Here is a 14,655-nt window from a genome sequence, read left to right as displayed (position 1 = left end):
TAACGAGATCATTCATTTTGGGGAAACATGGCACCAAAAAAATCCAGCCCAGAGTCCCACTGGATTTAGTTGTGATTTCTCTCAACTGAACCTGCGGTATTGTTTTACCTTCAGACACAATATTAGCCATGCCTCCCCCAATCCGCCTGCTGAGCATATCTTAATGTAACCCCATCTCATAAATGCCACGCCGTATTGATATTAATTCATAAAAAATGTAGGCTAGACATCTGTCTGAGGACAAGCGCTGTACAGGAGCCGCTGCTATGTATTTCAAAAACGTCGAAACCCCTTCTCTTTCCGGCAACTTCAACAAACTGAAATGTATTTTAGAAATAGATTCGTAGCGAGACTATGCTGTAGTGGTCCGTTGCAATAAGGAAACGCGTTTCCTCTTGATTCAAATAACTGACCTAAAAGCCAAATGCGCACGTCGGCTGCCACAGTTGTTCCGGGCTCACAGTGTGTGAAATGTGAACAAGCAGCCTGCGAGCATCGCTGAGGCTTTCGCTTGATTGAGAGAATCGGACCTGTGAACACAGTTTGCCCAGAGTATTGTTCTCAAGTGTCCCCTGCCCGGCTCACGGGCAAATCCGAAAGTAAAGGGCTAAAGGTAAAGGGGCATGTTGAGAGAATAATGACAGATGGGGAAACTTGCGTCATGCCAGGGCAGCGCGTTTTTTTTTTTGTAGTCGAATATAAATGGACAACAAAACCTCTGGCAGACAAAACTGAGCCCCCTAACATGAGGCACTCGTTTCATTTCATTTCGTACGCTGGCGTCACATTTATTGAATGTTTGAGATCCTCTGAAAAAGGAAGTTTTCGATTATCTAGAGCTTAATATTTGGTTGGTAAAGCCAGCCACAACTACATGGAAGTCCGCGGTATTTCATGCACATCACCCTAAAGTCTACGAGCAGGTTTTCACCTCTTACACAGAAAATTCCTCTCATTTCTCCCCTGTAATAATTGCGTTATAGATATTGTAAAGACCCATCCCTTTTCCTACTTTTCCTAAATTTCTTACCTGTACTTCGAAGCTCGTTCAAAAAGTGGCGACAGCGTTTCCACGGCTCCCCCTGTTTTCCCCCGACGAAGCGCGTATAGTTTTTTTTTTTTTAATATGTTCCTTTACTTTGTTTCATTTCTCACTTCCATCTTCTTTTCATCTCATCAATAAACACACGCTGCAGCCTACCTTCATAGAGCAGCTCGGTTCAAGTGTGCCCTCCCATTTTTTAACTATACATCGAGTACTTTGAGGGGTGGAGGAGGAGGAGGAGGAGGAGGAGAAGGGGGGCATGTATGCAGGCAGGCAGGCAGGCACGCCTTTTCACTTAAAGCTGCCATTGGAAGAACAGTGCACTGTCTTGGGTTGGATCAGAAATCCGTCAACATTATTGTGCCCCAATCGCAGGGAGCACAGTGGGACGGTGAAACCGGCTCCATTATGTCTCTGTGGAAGTGGTGGGAGTTATAGTAATAGTAGTTGTAGTAGTAATGTTCCTCCTACTCGAGGTGTTTTAAGTTTGCGCCTGCCAGAGCAGCAACGCAGCAACTGTATAAATGGAGGTCATGGTGCGTAACGAATCCCGTGAAGGATGAGGTTTAAAACAGATTCCCTGTGTTGTCGTGCCCCAAAAAGCGTGCACATTAACCACATACCCAAACGTTATTGTGTCATTTTTAGCGTATGTCTTTTTATTGTGCGGGCTCCGACGCTTGCTGTTCAAAATATCAGCGTTCACAATTGTGAATGAACTCAAATCTATCCCCAGTCTGGATCAAAAGGACGGGGGAATTGTCAGTTATGTGTCCATCATGCGTCTGAACTTTGCATTGGACACCGCCTCTGCCAGTACAGTGAGCCAGCTGCGCCGCGGCTTCTCATTGGACGGCAGCGCAGTCAATCATTCCCGCCACCAACAAGCTAGATTGTCTGCCATCTCTTCTACTTTCTACGCATTTCTATTTTCTCATTTATTTATTTTTTAACGTCCCGAGCTGACCTCGAGTTTGCGAGCGGGGAAAAAAATTCGAGTCGGTTCAGCCGGCCAATCAGATTTGATAGAGCGATTGCTTTTTTTCTCTTGTTGTTGTTGATTTTTTTTTGTCATTATCCAACGCCTTGAGATATTTTCTGGTTGGCACAGAATAAGGCAGTAGCCTAATGGGTCATGAGGGATCCCCCCCGCACCCACCGCCTTAATGCCCCCTCCCTGTCTAGACAGTGACAGGTGTGCGTGTGTACGCACACGCTTGTCTGTAGTTCAGATCAGAATAATGAACCACGCGGATGGTAATGTCTAATAGATACTTTCAATATATTATTCATGAGTGTGATTCTGGTATAGCGGGTACAGGATGTTCAGTGTAAGCAGCTCTGCATCTTAAAAAAAACAAGCTTTAAACTGACAAAGAGGTCAACTAAGGTTACGCTCGACCAACCCGTTTTATAAACCGTCCTGGCTCCTGAGCTGCAGCGCGTTTTAAAACCTGCGAAAAGCTCTTTTATTTTTATGTTTTGTGTGGAAAAACTGCACTGTTGAACTTTCATAGCTCTCCAGCTGTAGGGGCAGACAGAGGTGTCGCTTCAGACAATCGCCATCTCTCGAGCTGAAAAGGCTCCGGGGATATAGAGTTGTGTGAGCACCGTGGTGAGCACCCAGGGCACTCAGCTGACTGTGCGCGCCATCTGCAGGACTGCGATGTGGATTAATACCGCGGGTTCAGCGGAGGACACCCTTCCGTCACTGCTTTGACCTACATTAACCAGGAACACCGTAGGAACACCGCCACCGGCCTTAATGCGCTGCTTTGCGAATCCGTCAACGAGTCACGTTTCAAATATGCTTTTAATGTTCATTAAAAGTCACAATTGTGTCTTTTTTTAGGATCACGGACTGAACGTCTAGTATATATCCGTGTGGTGCACGCCTTCCCGGAACCGTAGTTTGAGATATCCCGCTCGATTAACACGGCTCAACCGGCAGCACGTGCAGGGAGGATTCAACGCAGAGAACATTTTGTTTTAGTGGTGGCTCTTAGCGATTTGCATGTTTGACTGGACATGGCCGTTATTACAGCGTGTTGTTGCCACCATGAAAAAAACCCTTTAAAATAAGCGTAGATTATGTATGTTTATTTCTTTTATTTTTTTTATAGAAAAATAGGATATATTTTTTTGCAAAGCTTGTCACTGCCTGTTTTTATTTTACTAATGTAGTGCTATAAAAATACAAATTACATTACAACTGTTTCCCCTAATTGCACCTATCAATAACACATACAAATAAAGATATGGAAATATGCACAAAAACAGGTTATAAAATGCAATATACTTGATATGATTGATATCAATTAATCTAAAATGTTATGCTTCTCATGTAGCTTCCACATCTTAGAGCCTCTATAAAAATATATTTTTTAATAAAAAATAAATAATATTAATTGATAATAATTGGGGCAATGCCTTCCCTGAGGATTATAAACAGCCTTTAACTGGGACACAATTTCAAGATAATTAAACAGTTCAAATGATAATAAAGTATACATTTTATTATTTATTTATTATAATACATATTTATATTTGGCTGAGTTTTGTATATATATATATATATATATATATATATATATATATATATATATATATGTGTGTGTGTGTGTGTGTGTGTGTGTGTGTACAGTAAACAAACACATTAGAAATTAAAAACAAAAAGGTCTTAGCTGCACAACAGTTAAGGACTTACTCAAGAATGAATGAGACACCTGAATACTGCCTTCAAACACCAGTAAAGCAACAACCGACAATCTCACCTGTAAACCTGGACAGCAGTCATCCTTTTACAAAATACGACTTTTGTTGTATTCAAAGTCCCTAAATGTTTTTCCTCATCAGTCAAGAAAACCAAAGTATATGACGTTTAAAATGTTGCTAGATTTGTAAAATTATCTAAAATAAAATTCCAATGGCAGCTTTGACTTTGTGTCTTTTGATTTGAATACAATTTCCAAACTGACACAGACTGAGGTAAATCAACATATTGAGCTCCTATCCTCATTCAATACTGACACATTTCTCATTCATTTTCCTACTGATAGATACAAAAGTAAAAATAGATTTGATGAAAAGCTGCATAGTTTAGAGAAAAAAAAATAAGAAAAATGTTTTGATTTGATTAAACCTCAACTTTACCTTTAGCAACCCAAAGAGAGATTATTTTAAACATAAAAACTGAATGTTCTGTGTGGCAAAACAGGAACTTCCCTTTGGCAGGTCAAGTCATGTCTCACTCAGCTTTAAATGTAACCAACAGAGGGCAGCAATATGACTTCTCTTTATGGGCATTTATTTCTTTATTTATTTCTTTATCCTTTCATTCATTCATTCTGCTTCTATGCCGTCCTCAGCCTATTCAAATACGCTCCTTGCCTTAGATTTTCCCCCATTCGCAAATGATCTCTGATGGTTCGGAGGTGCCTACAGTAATATGTGGTTAGTTGATGGTGGAGGTGTTAACATTGGTTTCTTTGACAAAATCTATTAACACACAAACAAACACACACACACACACACACACACACACACACACACACACACACACACACACACACACACACAAAAGGTCTTACTCAGATGGAGGTTTGCAAGCTACTATTTAGGGCTAAAAAAACAGACAATTTATTATCCTCAACTTGGAAATAAATCATTACAGCTTCTGTATTAAACATTATTGTACAAGTCCACTCACAGGTCATATCTTGTTCTTTTTTAATATATTCCACTAAGTGAATGGCCCACAGCCTATTCATTTTACCAGACAACTCATTACTGGTTGGATGGCAACTGACATCATGCAAACTGGATTAGGGCGGGTGGAATTAGTTTTCATTCAATCTACAGTGCAATTAAAATGTTATTTCTGTCCAAAATTGTAGCTTTCTAAGCCTGCTTTGTTTTAAACCCACCTAGTAGAAACCTGTTAATGTGTGCGACGGAACAGGGCTGTTCTTAGGATTGCTCTATTTATTCCTTTTCATTGTTTCTGACTTAAAATGCACTCCAGAAGACAGTTTGGGTCAAGGTTTAGTTTCTGTTAGCTATAGATATTAGCAAGCATTAAGTGCTGTGGAATAAAAACACAAAATTAAAATGACCACAAACTAATGAGCATGCAGTCCACTAGTACACGGAGGTGGCTCTATAGTTAGTCACATGTTAAGCTCCGAGAGACGGGTGTGGCAGTGTGGTATGGCCACGCCGATCCTCTTCTGTGTCACACATACTTGATCGAAACAGGCCTCTATGCTTGTTAAACCATGCCAAACTCCACCACCACCATCTTCCCACACTGTCACCACAGAGAGCCACAACCCATCTGTGAATTCCAGTGTACCATCCAGGTATGAATCAACTGAGACACACCTTAATTCCCGTTCAAGGTTTTCCACTTCATCAGTGTGATGACTAATGCAAATGATTCATGAGGGTAAACGTACAGGTTGTGTGCATGCATGTCATATTGTTTATTGTTCCTTTTTTCACTGTTGCTATCTGATAAAGGGTGTCTTCATTCACAACCTGTATGGGAATACACACATAGTGTATGGGAGTATGCATTGAGTTTGCATGCATGCTGAGGTGGTCTGGGAACCAGCCAGCAGTTACAACAATGCCAGCTTTCCACTTCCTCATACTTCACGTTTCACATATTTCCAGTTATAAAGCAACAACAGGAAACACAACACCTTTGTTTGGTCCCTTGTTATGTTTTATGTTTGTGAGAGATAAAATGAATGGCCATTAGAATTAAAATTGCTAACATTTTGCAGCATTTTGTAATGCACAGTAAGTTTGCAATGCAGAAAGCTACTCGCCTCTCATCTTCAAAACTGGCTGCAGGCAGATAGTTGACAAGTACAGACAATAACATTGCTTTGTGAGCTAGTCGTCTCTTTCTTTCTTTCTTTTTTGTTATTTGGTCTTTGGTCTTAATTTGACAATTATTGGGCCTAAAATAACTTTATTTTGTGGATGTGCAGTATGTCAGTGACAACATTAGTATTACATGTTTCATTGAAACTCACAAGAAATGATCACAGACGAGCCAGACGTGACAGAAAATAGTCCTCTTCACATACTGACAAATGTGTTTTTCTTCCTTTTGGGTTGGGACTCCTCTCTGTTTCTACCAAGGTGTTGCTAGACTCTGCAGAAACTGTAAAACTGTACTTACTTTATGCAGGTTGTGTTACATGTGTGAGGTGAGACAAATAGTGTAGCTCTTGCGCTTTACAGAATCGCACCAACTGTTCTGTGAGTCATGCGCCATCTGAGGTTAGGGATTTTAGAGGAAGAATAAACAAAGAACAAGAAGAATCTGTAAAATCATTTGCTTGTTTGTCAGGTTTAAGTCGGCGCTAGTTTGATTTACCTTCACGCTGGAGCGCTGCTTGTACTTCAACCCTCTGACAGAACAAGTAAAGTGAGGAATCATTTGTGTACTAGCAACAAACACCCAGCCAGGCTGCTGTACTGCACAACGCTGTACGACAACATTTACACGTTTGGATAGAAACGAGGCGATCACTGATAAAGCACGGCGCCCCAGTGAGCAAAATGTCATAGTTTTCTAAAACAACTTATAGATACATGAATCCGTAGTTACACTAAAAGACAACACTATAAACATATTTCAAATGTTATGTTTTATTTACAGATATCGGATGCATGTATAGTGAATACTGTATATGGATTGTAGTGACATCTTGACACTGAGTCTGCAACACTGTCAAAGAAGTGCCCAAAACGCTGCCTTTCACTTGTCCCTTTTAGAGAGACTATCGAGGTAACATAAATGAGTTATCGCAATGATGTTTTTTCGGGAACACGGTCCAAGTGGTATAAATGATTAATGGGCTTCTTCACTTGTCTTTCAGCTCACAGGGGCCCACGTCTGTGTCAGCCTTGTAGCTGGGATAAAAGAATAACCTGTCACAAATTCTTCCTTAACTCTTTCCCGATTCAAACTTTATCTCACCTTCGTTTGCCACAAGCACCAAAACACTATATCACAATAGTGATTAGATGGTGAATACTTTAACCCTTCTATTGTGCTGAAAATGACTTCTGTCCCCTGATTTGAATTAAACATTTATCCAAGTCTATGTAAAATACATTTAGTTGTCTTACATTGGAGGCACCATCCATTTACTCCTGTCTGCCTGAAACAAAATCAACTCATGTATTTAAATACACACTTGACACTTTAATAACATACTTGTTATAGTCTCCATTTCTAAATGATGTCTTTTACTATTGCACTATGGTTATTGTCGCACACCAATCATGCACCCTTTTTCATTGATGACCCGATGATGGAAAGTGTCCCAGTGCAAGGCTGCGTGCCGTTTGCTCCTCTGAAGGCCTTGAGAAGCTCATCAGCTGGACATGGCTTTTCTTCAAGAGAGTCAATTTCAGGTGTTGGCCGAAAAAAAGTGTCCGAGCAATTTAGCTTCTCCCTGGGAGGCACGGACATCCATCCGTCAATGGCTGCTCCGTCAGAAGCTTGGCCTAGACCTTGAGTGACCGTACAGGTGAGTGGATGGCGGTCGGAGCAGTGGCATGTGGCAGCAGCTGGACGTTGACATCCTCCCATTTGTCCTGCTGTCGACGGCTGGGGACTTTGAGAGGAACACTGCTTTCTATTTCTGCACATGGCCGGTGCTACTACAAAAACCTGATGTTTCATATGGGCAGAAGTAGAAGGTTAAACTCCCTGTTAGTGTCTTGAAATGACTCAATGACCTCATTCCTTGAGTACAATGGAGATGCAGTGTAAAACTAAGCAGCGCTAGAGCTGGCAACACACCAGCACATCTTTCACCAGTGTTGATTTTTAACTTGGTTTTCATACATTAACTGGCCTCAGTGTGATGTTTCTGGTGTTGAAGCTATTCAACAGAAGATGAAAGTTTTCCTTTAAGGAAGTAAGTGTTTTGGTAGACTCACAAACCTCCACCTCAGTTTTACAGGTCACACCCTGATACTTGTCCGTTATTTTAGTTGAATACCTTGAAATGACACCAATAGCCTGTGGCTGAGTAATGCTGGCAACATTAACAAACAAGCTAAGAGCTAACAGTCACTCTGTGGTTAAAAAAGACAGTTTAAACAGGTCTTCTCTGCAGTACATGTTCAGTTTCATTGTTCTTTTTCACTGAATATCTTCAATTTGTTTTCAACATATTATGAGTTCCAGACACTGTAGCCACAAGCCTTGCTTTAATAAAGCGCTGCAGGGACGATATCTTTTTTGTGAGCCAACCCAGAAGTTACCATTGATCTGGTTCCCATGACAAAAAGCCAATGGGATTTTTCCATTGGCTTTGGGATTATTGCAGATAATAAGTTCTGTGGCAGGCACAAGTTTATGATACTTACACGTTTTGTTAAGAAAGATAATCTTCACAAATGAACACCACTTTTATGATTTTTGAAGCATAATTGCCAGCAGTAAAAAACTAACATTATAGGCTATAAACATCACATCATTTCAACATCACCATCAGCTTCCAACTTGTAATTTAATATTTCACGCTTACCTCTTCTACAAAAACCTTTCCTATTAGCTTGACATCTAGCATAAATCTACAAGTTGGAAAGTTTGAGTTAGAATAGTTTGCAAGAGCGCGAGTATAAACACAACGAGGCTGTAAAGGCGGACTAGTTGGCGTGATTACAAAAAAAAAATATAGACATGAGACCGGGGAACCAAAAGTGCAAAATCATTTCTGGGTTTTAGGACTCATCCCGGCAGCACAACCCTGTTTACTGCTGGCAGCACCCATCTGACATCAGCAGGAAATGGTGTACACACCCAGGAAAAGACAACTTCAAGTGAAGGTGTATTTACACACAGGGTCAGAGACTGAAAAAAAAAAGCATTTTTCAAAGTAGAAATGTTGTCTCTTCATAGTAGGAAACGCAAAGGTGTTAATATCAACAATGGATCTGTTCTATTTACGTGTGCCAGTAAGCCATGACAGTGCGACAGTGTTCCTGAATGCACAATACCACGACCCTGAAGCTGAAGCAGCAAAATGGAACTCAGCCATCACTCATTTAATTATTTACACCTGCGCTTTCTCCTGCTGTGGCGTGTCAAAACGTCGTTTGTGAGGACTATTCCTGTTTGATATTCAATTTACCACGATGTGATGCCACAATCACGCCAACATTAATGCTTGTCCATATATGTAGTGTTGACTCGAGCAACAGGTAAAGTTTGAAATTAAAAATAATCTGACAATTTGCCTTTAGTTTTGCCATATTTAAAATTCTGACTGAATTCTTGGAGTACAGTCTTTTACCAGGAGATGGCGATCAACTCCATATAATAAGACCAGACCTTCTCTATTAAACCAACCACAGCACAAAGAGGAGGAACATTTTTAAGAGTCTATTTCATTTTCAATTTGAGTGTCACAGACGATCAAAGTTTAATGAAGAGTAACTACAAACATATTATTTAGTGTATAGAAAACTTAATCACAGATTTTACTTGAATCAATAGAACACAGTTGAGACAAAGGAAGGGTGTAAACACAAATATTTTCATTTAATAAAGCAGCATATATAAACCAATCAGATTAAAAAAAAAATGAGCATTAGATGACTTGCTTCTTAGATTTGGAGGAAAATCTTTATCATAGTCATTTTGAAATTAAAATGTTTTATTAAAATTTTTTAGAAATCAAACAAAATAATTAGTATGACACATTAATGCAATGATGTGAAGTAACATGATTAATGTTGAATTAAATAAAATTAGCATATTCTTTAGATATTAATTACACACTAGCCTAAAGCAAATATTAGGATTTACAGCTCTTAAACCAAGTGTGGAGAGCAACATTTCATCTTTGGCTGAGAAGATGATAAAGGCACACTGCCACGTGGCGTGCAGTTGGCTAGGTGAAGATTGTTAGCCCACTGCTGGCAGCCTTGAAGAAGGAGGTGGCTGCCTTCCAGTCAACACTCGGGGAGTAAAAAGCACCGACTTCCTGGCACGTGTCCTCAGGAAACATAATCTGAATTGAATTAAGTATGTTTAATAGTAATAATCCAATTTCTGACCAACTTTACATTGTAGCTGACCTTATTAAAATTCATCCATATTTTTATCCCTCACATCCATCCCACCTAGGGTTGAAAAATTCTGAGAATCTTTAAGATGGAAACTTTCCATTGTAATTAAGAGGATTCTTTGGGAATTAACGTGAATCAAATGGAAATATTGGGGTTATTTGTTTAGGCTGTATTTACCATACCATGTCATATGCAGATAGAAACAAGCTTTACCATATCATGAGCAAGCATATTCCATTTGACAATTTAATCCATTGTCAAATAGGCTACAAACAATGTGAAATGTGCCATGTGGTGAGTTAGTTAGCTTGCAAGTTAACTAATGAGGAAAGATACAATAAAAATTTGAGGCGACAATGTAGGCTGCGAAACTTTAGGGATTAAAGTGAACAACTACTTAATAAAATAAATGTTTTCCTAAAATATAAAATAGATTGATTAAAACTCCTCAAATAGCATGCTAATTTAAGATAAATCCCACATGGTAACAGCTCGCTAGATAAATAACTAAAAGAAAGTGTTAAAAAGTTATAAACTCTTTACTTGGTTTAGGCTGCCATCTGTTGGTTGAAACTGAAATATTTTGAAAATATAAGTAAATATACATATATAAATATAGCCTCACACTAGACTTCACAATATGTCATTGCAAAGGGTTGGGATTTTATTAAATGGGTACCGTTAGTTAGGACATTCAACTAGCTACCTGTAACTGTTTCCCATTAATTACCTAGACTGTGGCGGCATGCCAAAGTCTATTTTGTTCTGCCACGGTTTCATAATGGACCAAAATATTTTCCACTTCTGAATGGGGTGGCTGGGTGGACTCCATGTACAACATGTTGTCTGCAGCGGTGCGCATTCACCGGCTCTATTTCAGCTCGGAGAATGAAAGTGGCTCCGGCCGTATCAGCTCTACAGTATCAAAACATACTTAAAGTACCAAAAGTAAAAGTCTACTCGTGAAGCAGAATGGCCCACTTCAAATAATATATTGACGGTAGGCTTAAATATATTATTATACTATTATTAATGAGTTCATCACTTTAAATGTTGCAGCTGGTAAAGGTGGAGCTAATTTAAACTACTTTATACATTTAAGAATTAGGCTATATACTACTTAATAATATCTAAACGTTTATTAGTTGATTTATATTTTGTATTAAGAACCTAAATCTTAAAAGTAGCCTATATAGTAACTAATATTGTAAAATAAGTGCAGTGAAGTTAAAAGTACAATACTGCCCTCTGAGATGTAGTGGACTGGAAGTATAAAGTTAAATAAAATGGAAATAATCAAGGAAAAGTATCTCAAAATTGTACTTGGTGCAGTGCTTGAATAGCCTAAACTTACTTATATTTCACCACTACTAAAGCACAAAATTGTTTACAAGAGCGCAAAGACATAGATTTATGAATTAAACTAACTATAAACTGTACGACATTTTCTTTTGGGGAAATCAGACCCCCCTAGAAGGACTGACGTCCACCCATCACAGTCTCACAGAATCCTGTGGGAAACACGATACATACAACATTCTCATTCTCATACATGCTCACGGGCTGCGGTGGGTTTTTTGCCTGGGGCCCCCAGAGTCAAGGACTGTCAGTTCATCAGGCTTGTCAGCATGCACTGACCAGAGGAAGTCAGGTGGCCAATCAAAACCATGTGCAGTAGTGAGCAACCAGACAGACAGCTAGAAGTCTATCTGGTGACAAATGGTGAATGAAGAAATGTTTTTGTCTTTCGTCTGTTTGTATTTGATGGACGTAATCCGCACGGAACTTGAAACCTGAATGATCCTGTGAGTGATTTTTCAGCATGTAGTCATGGTGCTGGCATTTGTATAACACCCACAACACTTTTTCAGTGTTCTCTGTGCAGCAGCCCGGTTTACTTCCACCGTCTGCTGACGTATCAAGGACTACAGGGAGGCTTTGAGTTTCATTGTCTCTCCGCCTGGTGGTGTCACAGTGCAGTCCGACTTCAGAGCAGCATTGTCGATGGTCAGACAACTTCTCAGTTTATCCGAGGTATGGCCTTATGGGTATTTTCCATTCTATGACATGTTGCCAGAGTCAAAGCAGCTCATCCACGGCTAAAGAAGTGCAACAAAGAGATCAGGCTCCGGCTGCCACTCATCCCCACCTGGCAGCAGAAGCAGTGCTCAGCTACTCATAATGAAGAAGATAAATATTCTTTAAATCGGTGTCTAACCTATTCGTCAAGATGACGATGAAGTGGCTTTTCACGATCCCAGCGCAACACTTGCTTGGATGATTGGGTTCACACATACGTCACCGACACTTTGTGAGAAGTATATGTGTCCTGTCAACAGCTCTCTTTTTCTTTAATTAGCACCAAAAAGCCTTTCAAAAGAATTAAATTATTCACAACTGACTCATCACTAATGTGCTAAGCATGCTGGTACATGTAGGCAGTGAGAGACAGGCTCTCTGCGCTTGGAGAGCAATCATTTCTCAACTTTAGAGGCCTTGGAAACTAATTTTCTCAATTTGCTTCTTACTGTGAGCTATTGAGAGCTACATGATCGTTTTCTGCCAAAGTTAGTTTTGATTATTTCACATAAAATATGTATCTATTGGTGTTTTTGTCTATGCTCTTCTCACTGGTTTGAGGTGGGCGGAGCTCAGTTGGAAAATGGTGATGTATCTCTATGAGCCAATCAGGATTTAGACAGTTGAGGGTTTGTCTGCTGATGTTGCAAGGCTACCACATGTCAAATATGAACACCCACACAGTCCTGTTGAACGAGATTTGTTGTTGAATGTTTTAATCTTAAATACCTTTCCTCGTAAAACTTTAACTCTAACTCATTGCACATGGAACAATGAATGTTTGTCACGTGCTGTAGAAAAATACTCGAGGTTTGAAATGTTTTCAGGGGCTTCAGACAAAGCTCCACAGCTGGGGTGTGAGTCATCCTCCACACATTATTTTGCCTTTTTTCAAAATGTCAAAATCAGCAGACAAAGAAACGAGGGTGCAATATGTTTTTAAAGACCTGCGAGTAAAGAGTAGGTAGTATAATTAGATATAAATGCCCAGCTGTATGGTTCCCATGAGTGCATCATTATATACTCATCTTCCCAAGTCACCTCTTGTTAGCAGGTGTACAGCTCCAACGCTATGAGCGTCTAACAAACCCAAAAGCCTGAACGTACACAGCATGAAAAAGCAATCTGGCGAGAAATTTCCTTCACGTCGCTCAGAAACAAATGTTACATACGTTAGCCAAATCAGTGAACATCTGCCTTGGTACACACAAAACTCCCAGGATGCAAACTGCAGCCTGTTTCCCGAAGAGCTCACACATCACAGTCATCACCTGCACTAAGTATAGTTTACTTCAGGGAAGCTGCAGTGACTGAGAGCAGGCAGGGCCGCCAAAATCATCCTCACAATGATTCCCCGAAATAAACACCCCCAAAAAAGTGACACTTCCTCGAGCGAGCGTGCAGACACCTGCGGGTGTCTCTTGGCCTTGACGGCTCAGCAACGGTCTCTCGGTTTTTCTTTTGCCCCCTGAATATTTTTGGACCTGGGAAATGGAAATTCTGCTCGGAAGCCGCCAACAAGACCGGTAACAGTTTTAATATATTAACAATTCCAAATATCAATTCATTGCATATGCCTGCATCACAAAACTGAAACCAACATTTTAAAGAACGTCTTTTACGTATTCTTGATTGAGATGTTTGATATTTTGAGACAACATTTCTTTCAGTATGTATTAGTTCATGACTAGAAAAGTTATAAATATATGGTAATTTCAATGAGGCAGTTCCTATGAAAGTTGCTCCCTGCTAAAGATATTTCTGGCCACTTTCCAGTCAGCAGCCCCATGATCTGGATTCTCTGCTTGCGTTTAGCCTGTGTAGATGACCAGCGTTCGTCCTTGGCCTACTTCTTAATCAGAGGCATACCATAGAGCCAAAAGACTATAGTGTTTAAGCAAAGCGGGACAGGAGGATGGAAGCAGCATATTTATGGGTGAGTGCTCTTCAAATCTTAGCAAGAATTATCATAATGGAGGTTTGTGAAATGTGCATCAATGGAAATGCTCTCAGTGTTTGGAGCTTGTCCACAGGGAGAGGTTTTTTCCTCTTTGCTGCTTCTAGCATGATATATTTTTAACAGAATGTGTAAGTGTGCGCCTGTGTGTGGGTGTTGTAGGGGCGTCGGAAGGTTTGTGTTTTTCAGATACTTTCACTATCAATGTTATGGCGTTTTCCTGTAACAAATCTTTCCGACAGTTAAAGCTCATATAGTGTGCACCAGAAGAAACATAACTTTGAGAACGTGAGAAGAATAATCAAGCTTTTGGCAAAGGAAATGTGAGCGCAGAGCTCCTTGCTCACTGGAGAGCAGAATTATATAATCCTGTATACAGGTCAGCCATATTAGGATCCTCTTCTGAGAGAAATGTGCTGTGTACAGTGTATGGCCCATAAATCAAACAAACAATCCCGTTCCTATA

At 40.0% G+C, this 14,655-nt stretch overlaps 1 protein-coding gene across 1 annotated transcript in view; it reads right to left on the bottom strand.

The window, feature by feature from the left end:
• zbtb20 (zinc finger and BTB domain containing 20) overlaps window positions 1-1,261 on the bottom strand; it is a 32,479-nt gene extending 31,218 nt beyond the window's left edge. The window contains exon 1 of the mRNA XM_068715780.1: window positions 1,031-1,261. The gene's annotated coding sequence lies outside the window, so the exon portion shown is untranslated. The remainder of the gene's footprint in view (window positions 1-1,030) is intronic.
• Between the last annotated feature and the right edge of the window lie 13,394 nt (window positions 1,262-14,655).

This window comes from Cebidichthys violaceus, unplaced genomic scaffold, assembly GCF_023349555.1.
Source record: "Cebidichthys violaceus isolate CVI_PGR_0920_01 unplaced genomic scaffold, fCebVio1.0.p SCAF_20, whole genome shotgun sequence".
NCBI lineage: Eukaryota > Metazoa > Chordata > Actinopteri > Perciformes > Stichaeidae > Cebidichthys > Cebidichthys violaceus.
Note: the sequence above shows the minus strand (reverse complement) of the source record. Positions and strands in the feature narration are given on the sequence as shown.